The following is an 8,506-nucleotide window of genomic DNA, read 5'->3' as shown; positions in this document are numbered from 1 at the left end:
GATTAGGTTCAATGTAACCTAACATTAAGGACCATATTAGAAGTTCATTGTTGGGGTAAATAATACTGAATGGACTCTTGTTAGAAAGGTGGAAAGAAGGGAATGTAGTTATCTGGCTATTTTGGAAAAATAAGAGGTGACTATATTCTCTATTCATGTTTATAACATGAAAATGGCCTTATTTTTGTTCCTGGCATGAGTCAATAATGAGTTAAATATTTTACTGGAATTTCATCAAAACCTATTCTTGTTGTTCATTCTAAGAATTCGAGAGGGGAATATAGTAGTAACTTGTCTATTGACACTTTTGCCTTACCAAAATGGTCTGTGAGCCCAAAAAAATTTGGAACTACTATTCTATAAAGATGAAGGTCTGCATTTTGACACAATTTTATACGAATTTGTTGGACTGTTTCAATAGACACCATATAGAAGTGGCATAATTGATGTTTCTTGAAAGAGGCTGATTTGCTTATTCATCAATACTTAATCTAATATACTGACCGTAATCTTTATTTCAAAGTCTTTTTGAGGACACTACGGTGTAGCTTAACGGAATTGAAAAGGAGTTCATAAAAGCATGTTTTTTTAATTACTTATAACAAAGCACAAATTACTTATAACAAGGCAAATATTTATTGACACATGTAAGACACTCTGCTAGGCACTGTAAAAAAAATTAGTAATGGCTTTTGTATACATAGGTACCTAGGACATTCAAAAGAAGGAAAAAATGCTTAATGAGTGAAAATAGCACTTAAATACATTGACCTTTACTCTAGATTTGTTTTTAAATGTGGTTAGTGTTTTTCCATATGTAATGTAAGTGTCTTAGGCCATGCAATTATTAGGAGTTTGATTTTTCTCTACCTTCAGCAGTCATTGTGGCTTAATCAGAACCCTGTTAAGTTCCTGGACATGTCGAGATAAAGTCACTTCCCCTTACAGGAAGCAAAGAGCACCCCTCACACATTTATTTACCTCCTCCAACAACCTGTATCCTTGGTCCTTTTTGATAATTTTCTCTGCTTGGTCTCTCTCTACTCTCTTATCAACAGCTGATGTCATCTGCTTCCCTCAGAGCCACCTTCTAGTGAACATGTCCAAATTTTTAATAAGAAAAAAAGAGAAGAACACCTATATTTCCTTGCTATTAGAATCAAAGTGTCACTGAGAATGTGAACATCTTGACTGAAACAGAACGCACTGGTCAAAGAAATGAATAAAGGGGAAATGAAACATGTCAAAGGCACGAAGGAAAAAAAGTCCTTTTCTGTAAAAATGTCAATTCCTACACTAGCTTTAGAATTGCTCAGGACCTTCCTATTCCTCTGACCTCTATCTCAACTCTTGTTCACTTCCCACACTACGAAACAGGGAGGGAGGCCCGTACCTTCCAATATTGTGCAGAAAGTAGAGTCCATTCTCAAGCTAATTTGGGGTCTGAATAGATTTGCAAGAATCATGCTTCCCAAATGATCTGGGATCTCACTATGTGTATAAATATTACCAAATTCAAGTATGTTTCTTGTTCTATTTCTTCTCTAAGATTGAAAGTGTTGAAAGGATAGTAGTTCATCAGCAAATCTGTGAGGAATCTTGTCAGACTGTGATCATTCCTGGGACTAGTTAAATGTGAGAACTGCAATACCTTCCTGTTGCAGGCTCACCTGGTCTTGCCCTCAGATAGTCCTGGCTACAGGACAGGATTTCAGGCATCTGAAGCTGGAGTGTGGACCAAGCAAGTAGTTATTCTTCCATAAAAAAGGATGTTTTGCAATGTGATATAATAATTCTATATCTAGCAGGGACACTGAAAAATGGTTATGTCTACATTATTAAGTGAATGAAACAAATCCTAACTGAACAGAATTAATTTTGCAGTTTTATTTTTTTTAATTTCTACTAGGTCTTAAAACAGGCAGTGTATGAAGAGTTTTAGTTTGTGGGAGTCATGTTTTCGGTGATCAATAATTCCTATTTTATTTAGAATATATTGAATGTCAGTTTAATTGTTTTGTCATTGTTTTCTGTTTTTAATAGTTTCTAGATTACCTACTTTTAACCATCAATGAGCTTTTCCCAACTATTTTTTGGGAATCTATTTGTGTTTATTTTTAGACAGTAAACATTTAGATTCCCTTTCTGGTACTTTTTCTTGTCCATTTATATCAAGAGATTTGAAGAAAACAGTATCTGTCATTGTAAAATATAACTTTATTAAATTTGCAATCTGTCTTTCTATAAATTATAATCCCTAAATGTGTATTTTTTGTTAATTTAACTACCTGAATATTTATTTTGTTTAAATATGGAGGCAGCTGTCTAAGAAGTTTTTGTTAATATTACTTTGTAAATTATGTAATGTAATTTATTTTAAATTATGTACATTTACTTTTTAATGCACAAAATGTCTATGTACAATTAACTACAGATTTGCAAATAATGTCACTAAGCTTTATTCAGTTAATACAGATGGCATGTGAAGATGTAATACGCTTTTTTACATTTTCATATGGGTTATTTGTAAATAACTATATTGCTGACAAACATAAACATGGAAATCATTTCATTCTAATCATGTGTATCTGTGTTTTGATTTGCATCATTTGCTTCTTAAATGTGGAGTAAAAAAAATTTTCAGTGATTACCCAAATCCTTTTACTACTGCATTGCCCTCTCCCTGGGTCTTTTTTACAACTCCAATTTTAAAAAGTATGAAAAATGCAAACTTTTACTGTAAAAGTTAGCTGAGGCCACCAGATGGATCATCATGGACAAAGGACCTCTTGGTTTCCAGTCAATTAAAAAAGGGCAGCAGCAGAGGATGGCAGAACACTCTAGAACACAGTGTGGCTCTTCCTGCCCCATCGGTCATAAGACAAGCCTCTCACTGCCTCTTCTCCCTGTGCCTACCCATAAAAAAATTAAACCCAAAAATCAAGGCAAGCATTCACACATTAACAAATTCAGGAACAGATGCACACATCAAACAAATTACTGCCAGAGTAGTTTGCAGTTAAAATATTCTGCATATTACTACCAGGGTTGTTTGCAGTTAAAATATCTACCTATTAAAAATCAAACCCAAAAATCAAGGCAGGGGTTCACAAATTAACAAATTCAGGACGAAATGCATAAATCAGACAACTTACTGCCCGGATAGTGTGCAGTTAAAACATTTTCTGAAATAGCTGTTTGCTAAAATATAACTAAGCAGGGAGTCCTTTAAGCTCTCAGTCTATGAATCACTCAAAATACGCAGCTAGATTGCAACACTTAAAGAAAAAATGATGATTTCCAGTCTTTTTATTTTCTGTATTGCTCATTATAACTGAATCTAGATGAAAAAAAATTTAAGTATATCACCCAGATATTTTTTCTATATATCTGGATGTTCATAGTCAAATTGCTAACTTTATTTTTTATTTTGCAACTCCAATTTATGTCTTGCAAACACAAACGTGAACATGACTGATCTACATTTGATACTTGTTTCTTCTGTATCCCTACTGACTCCTTTCATTAAACTCTGAATATATTTCGAGGAACAGCCGAAACACACTTCCATTTACATCTTTCATCAGTGTCAGTTACTCCAAAAAGATGACATGTACATACAAAAATGCACAAATGCAGTCAGGCTGTTTGATATTGCAGGTTTTTTTTTTTTTTCATATGACTTCCCCTCCTCCTTTCCACCTTCCTCCCTAGCATTCCCTGATAAGTCAAATTAACAATCTGATATGTATCCTGCCATTTTTTGCTCCTTGATTGTATAATCTTATAAATATGATGGTAGTAGCAAGTGAAGAGGGGAGAGGTGTGAGAGAGAGGAGAGAGACAAATGGACTGAATTTAGTAGATACAATTAGGAAACAGCTTCATTTTTTTCCTGCTGTTCCTCTTTTCAAACACTATAAAAGGTCTGTCCCCTCCATCTTCTCCTTTGCAACATCTAAGGCAAACCTCATAATTTTTTGGCCACAATTTGAGTTATGAAAAAGTCCCAATCCAGGCTAAACAAAACACCAGTCTCTCTCATTGTTTTCATTTCCTTGACTACTAGCAAACTTGGGCAACTTTTTACCTTTTCATATATGCATTGGCTACTTGGATTTGGTCTTCTGTTGTTAATAAATATGATTTTCAAATGGCAATTCTGGTGATGCCAAAGTGGTTGTTAATTTTAGGCCATCAACTAAATTTTAACTTTTCCATAAAGAAAAAAAAGAACTTTCTGCATTCTGTTTTCCCACAATCTTTTTTTTCTTTTTAATCTCAGGCAGAGGTACTTTTACCATGGCCACTGCCACCTCACTGCCCCTCACCTGTTGTGAGGTTAGATATTCTCTCTCTGCTCCTGTGTATGCTCACCCACCTCTCCTACTGACCTTTGAGTACAGTGTTAGGTGGAAATGATGAAGCTGGAGCCCAGTCTTCTATCAAAACTACACACTTTCCTCCAAGCTTAGCTTTTATTATTACCTCTACCTGGAAACTCTTCTCCTTGATGCAGGCCTGGCTGCTCCCTCACTCCACACAGGCCTCTGCTCAAATGCCACATCCTCTGAAAAGCCTGCCTGACTACCCCTATCACTCTCTATTCTTCATACCTTCTTTTGTTTTCTTTATAGCACCTGATATCACATATTTTTTGTTGTTCATTTTTTCTCTCTCCCACATAATGAGGAAGGTCAGGTCTTTATCTGTTTTGTTCCCTGCCTGGAATGATGCCCAACACATAATGAGAATAATGAATTCTTGTTGAATGAATAAATGAACAAAAGAATTAGCAAAACACAAAATTTATGGATAAAGAATAGTTAAGGGTAAATAGCAGATCAGTTAGAAATAGACCACCAGAGTTAAGAGACCAACTAAATCGTCCAAAGCTTGAAGTGGTCAGTATTCCACTGTCAGAAATACACTTCATATTCATTTTGCAAGGCCAGAAGTGTGTTAACCTGAACAGCTCAGGATTCACAATGCTGTGATATGAACAAAACAGTAGCTGAGCAGTTAAGAAATAAAAACTGAGACCAACACCACAAATGAGTGATAGTGGAGAATTTTCCAGAAAGATGTAGGATATGGGATTTGCAAAACTGTATTGAAAACAGTTTATAAAAGAGAGAATTCTATTGCCCCTGTCCCTCAATTTTAATTTAATTGCATTGGAAATTCCAGTGGAAGTTCATGAGAGATCTCAGAATACTGGGAAATGAGGAAAAGGGCAATTGCAAATTTCTGAAAAGCCTTTGTTCCAGAATACAAAAGCATTCTGATTGTATTACTTAGTCTTCAACTGAATTCATTTATTTTATGATGTCAGTAATAATCAAATTATATACTATTTGCTTCAAAGCAGAAATAAAATGGGAAAGAAAAAAACAGAATAAAGTGACAATTCAAAGTGCTTTCCCAAATTCCCACAATTCTCTTTGGAACAAGAGAAGGGGACATTCAGTAACCATGTAAACACATTAATAAACCATTTAAAACCCATTCCTTGTAGAAAACAGTGTCTTAATTTCCTTCAGAAGTAAAATGAATTTCAAAATCAGTCACCCAGTCAAATCAGTCCAGAAAGTACTATGGAGGAGGAAGTGAAAACCTTAAGGGGAAGCATGGGGCTGCGTCCCAGTTGTTCATGAGCACAGTGAGTGTAGTGAACACCCTGACAAACCACATCCCAGTGACTCTCTGGCTGCCATGCTGACAGCTGATGTATAACTGCAACCTTTTACTATTACTCTTATAGACATTGGCCTAGGCAAAGAATTTATGAAGAAGATCCCCAATGCAATCACAGCAGGAACAAAAGTAAATATGAATCTTCTGATCTGTAGTCAGAAGGGTTATCCATTGCTCCACTGGCCCCGTGCTCAGAACAAAAATAAATAAATGGGACCTGATCAAATTAAAAAACTTTTACATATAGTCAAGGACACTATTATTAGAGTGAATAGACAACCTACAGAATGGGAGAAAATATTTGCATGCTACACATCGAATAAAGGGCTGATAACAAGCCCTATATAGAACTTAAGAAAATCAACAAGAAAAAGTCAAACAACCCCATCAAAAAGTGGGTAAAGGATATGAACTGAAACTTTTCAAAAGAAGACAGACTAATGGCCAGCAAACATATAAAAAAGTGCTCAACATCTCTAATCATCAGGGAAATGCAAATCAAAACCATATTGAGATATTACATAACTCCAGTGAGAATGGCCTTTATCCAAAAGTCCCAAAACAACAAATGCTGGCGTAGATGTGGAAAGATAGGAATACTCTTACACTTCTGGTGGGATTGCAAATTAGTACAACCCCTGTGGAAAATAATTTGGAGATATCTCAAAGAACTGAAATAGAAATACCATTCTATCCAGCAATCCCACTACGAGGCATCTACCCAAAGGAAAAAAAAGTCATTCTATAATAAAGACATCTGCACTTGAATGTTTATGGCAGCACAATTGATAATTGCAAAGATATGGAAACGACCCAAGTGCCCCTCAACCCAAGTGCCATGAGTAGATTAATAAAATGTGGTATATGTACACCATGGAGTTCTACTCAGCCACAAAAAACAATGGTGATCTAGCACCTCTTGTATTATCCTGGATAGAGCTGGAGCCCATCCTTCTAAGTGAAGTATCACAAGAATGGAAAATCAAGCACCACATCTGCTCATCATCAAATTGGTACTAAATGATCAACACTAAGGTGCACACATGGAAGTAATATTCATCAGGTGCCGGTCAGGTGGAAGGAGGTGGTGGGGGTGGGTAAACTCACCACTAATGGGTGTGAAGCACACTGTATGGGGGAAAGGCATGCTTGTAGCTCTGGCTTGGGTGAGGCAAAGGCAGTATATGTAATCAAAATGTTTGGACCCCCATAATATTCTGAAATTAAAAATAAATAAATAAATAAAATGATTTATCCTGAAAAAAACAAAACAAAAACAAAAATCAGTGCTTACAGCAGTGGTAAAGCAAAAAAAATAAAAACAGATAATGTTAGTATGCTCACAAATTCTAATGTCTACATGTAAGAATCCATAGGAAAATGTAATTAAAATGTCTCCTGCAATGAAACATAAAATGACAGACCGAGGCTGTGTCTGGTAGTGATCATGATAGAAACGTGCTTTGCAAAAAGATTATGGCAATATTTGTTTAACAATAAAAACTAAAGAGGCTTTTGGTACAATTCTTTTCAGAATAGGCATCATATTGGCTTTCAAAAATCAACAATTCTTAGCCAGAAACAGTTAAATGTAATTACAGATTCATAATGAAAGCAGATGTAGCAATAAATTGGTACATTATCTCAATTAGATGACAACACCATGTGTATGCTCAGTCCGTTGGTACGTAAGGATTAAGAGCACTACCTGCCACTGAAAATGATCAGATATTTTAAAAAGTTTGCTAAGAAAAGCAAACAAAGGAGGGACCAAAAACTTCTATTGAAAGTTCCATTTTACTTTCTGTCAGGATATGGGAACAGGGCCAGAAGAACCAAGAAGAAAAAGATAGGCAGATTTTGAACTTATCAATAAGATTCCCATGAACATTCATAGTTAAAGAAATGTCATTTAAAATAACTACTCACATGGAGAAAATAAAATTTGACAATCCACTATCTTTTCAAGTATATATGAAAAATAAAAGTTTTTTTATTTTACTAGTGGAGGAAGTATTAATTAGTAGAAGTCAATAAGGACAATGTAGATATTATTTTTAATTATAAATAAATGTACCCTTTGGCCTGGTAATTCCATTCCTAAAAACTGATTCTAACATCTAGAGATAGATAGATGATTGATAGATGATTGATAACCAGATAGATTGGTAATGTATTTGTGTGCGCATGTGTAGTATATATAACTGTATACATGTGTGAATAGAGAGGTGATAGACGGTTAATATAAAATGTGTACAATGATATAGTATAAGAATATTTATTGTATCATGTTTGTAGTTGCAAAAGTATGAAAGCAACATAAGTGGACAGAAATAATGGAAAATTTAAATAAATAAATTATCGTGCCTACATAACACAAGATCCTGTCTATAAGATCCTCTTACTTCTGTCCTTAACTTGTCAGAATTGAGGACTGGCAAAAATTAGTGAGAAATCACAGCACACACACATATCCACAAAATATTTCTTTTTTTTTTCTTTTTTTCTTTATTTCAGCACATTATGGGGGTACAGATGATTAGGTTACGTATGATGCCCTTACCCTCCCTACCCCCCAAGTCCGAGCTTCAAGTTTGTCCATTCCCCCAGAGGTGCTCATCGCACTCATTTTCTGTGCATATACCCATCCCCTCTTCCCCCTCCCCCCTCCCCTTGCCGAACATCCAATACATGTTATTCTTATATGTGCACTTAGATGTTGATCAGCTAATACCAGTTTGATGGTGAGTACATGTGGTGCTTGTTTTTCCATTCTTGGGATACCTCGCTTAGTAGAATGTGTTCCAGC

Source organism: Propithecus coquereli, unplaced genomic scaffold, assembly GCF_000956105.1.
Source record: "Propithecus coquereli isolate 6110/MARCELLA unplaced genomic scaffold, Pcoq_1.0 Scaffold133, whole genome shotgun sequence".
NCBI lineage: Eukaryota > Metazoa > Chordata > Mammalia > Primates > Indriidae > Propithecus > Propithecus coquereli.
The sequence above is the reverse complement of the archived record's forward strand: the minus strand, read 5'-3'. Positions refer to the sequence as shown.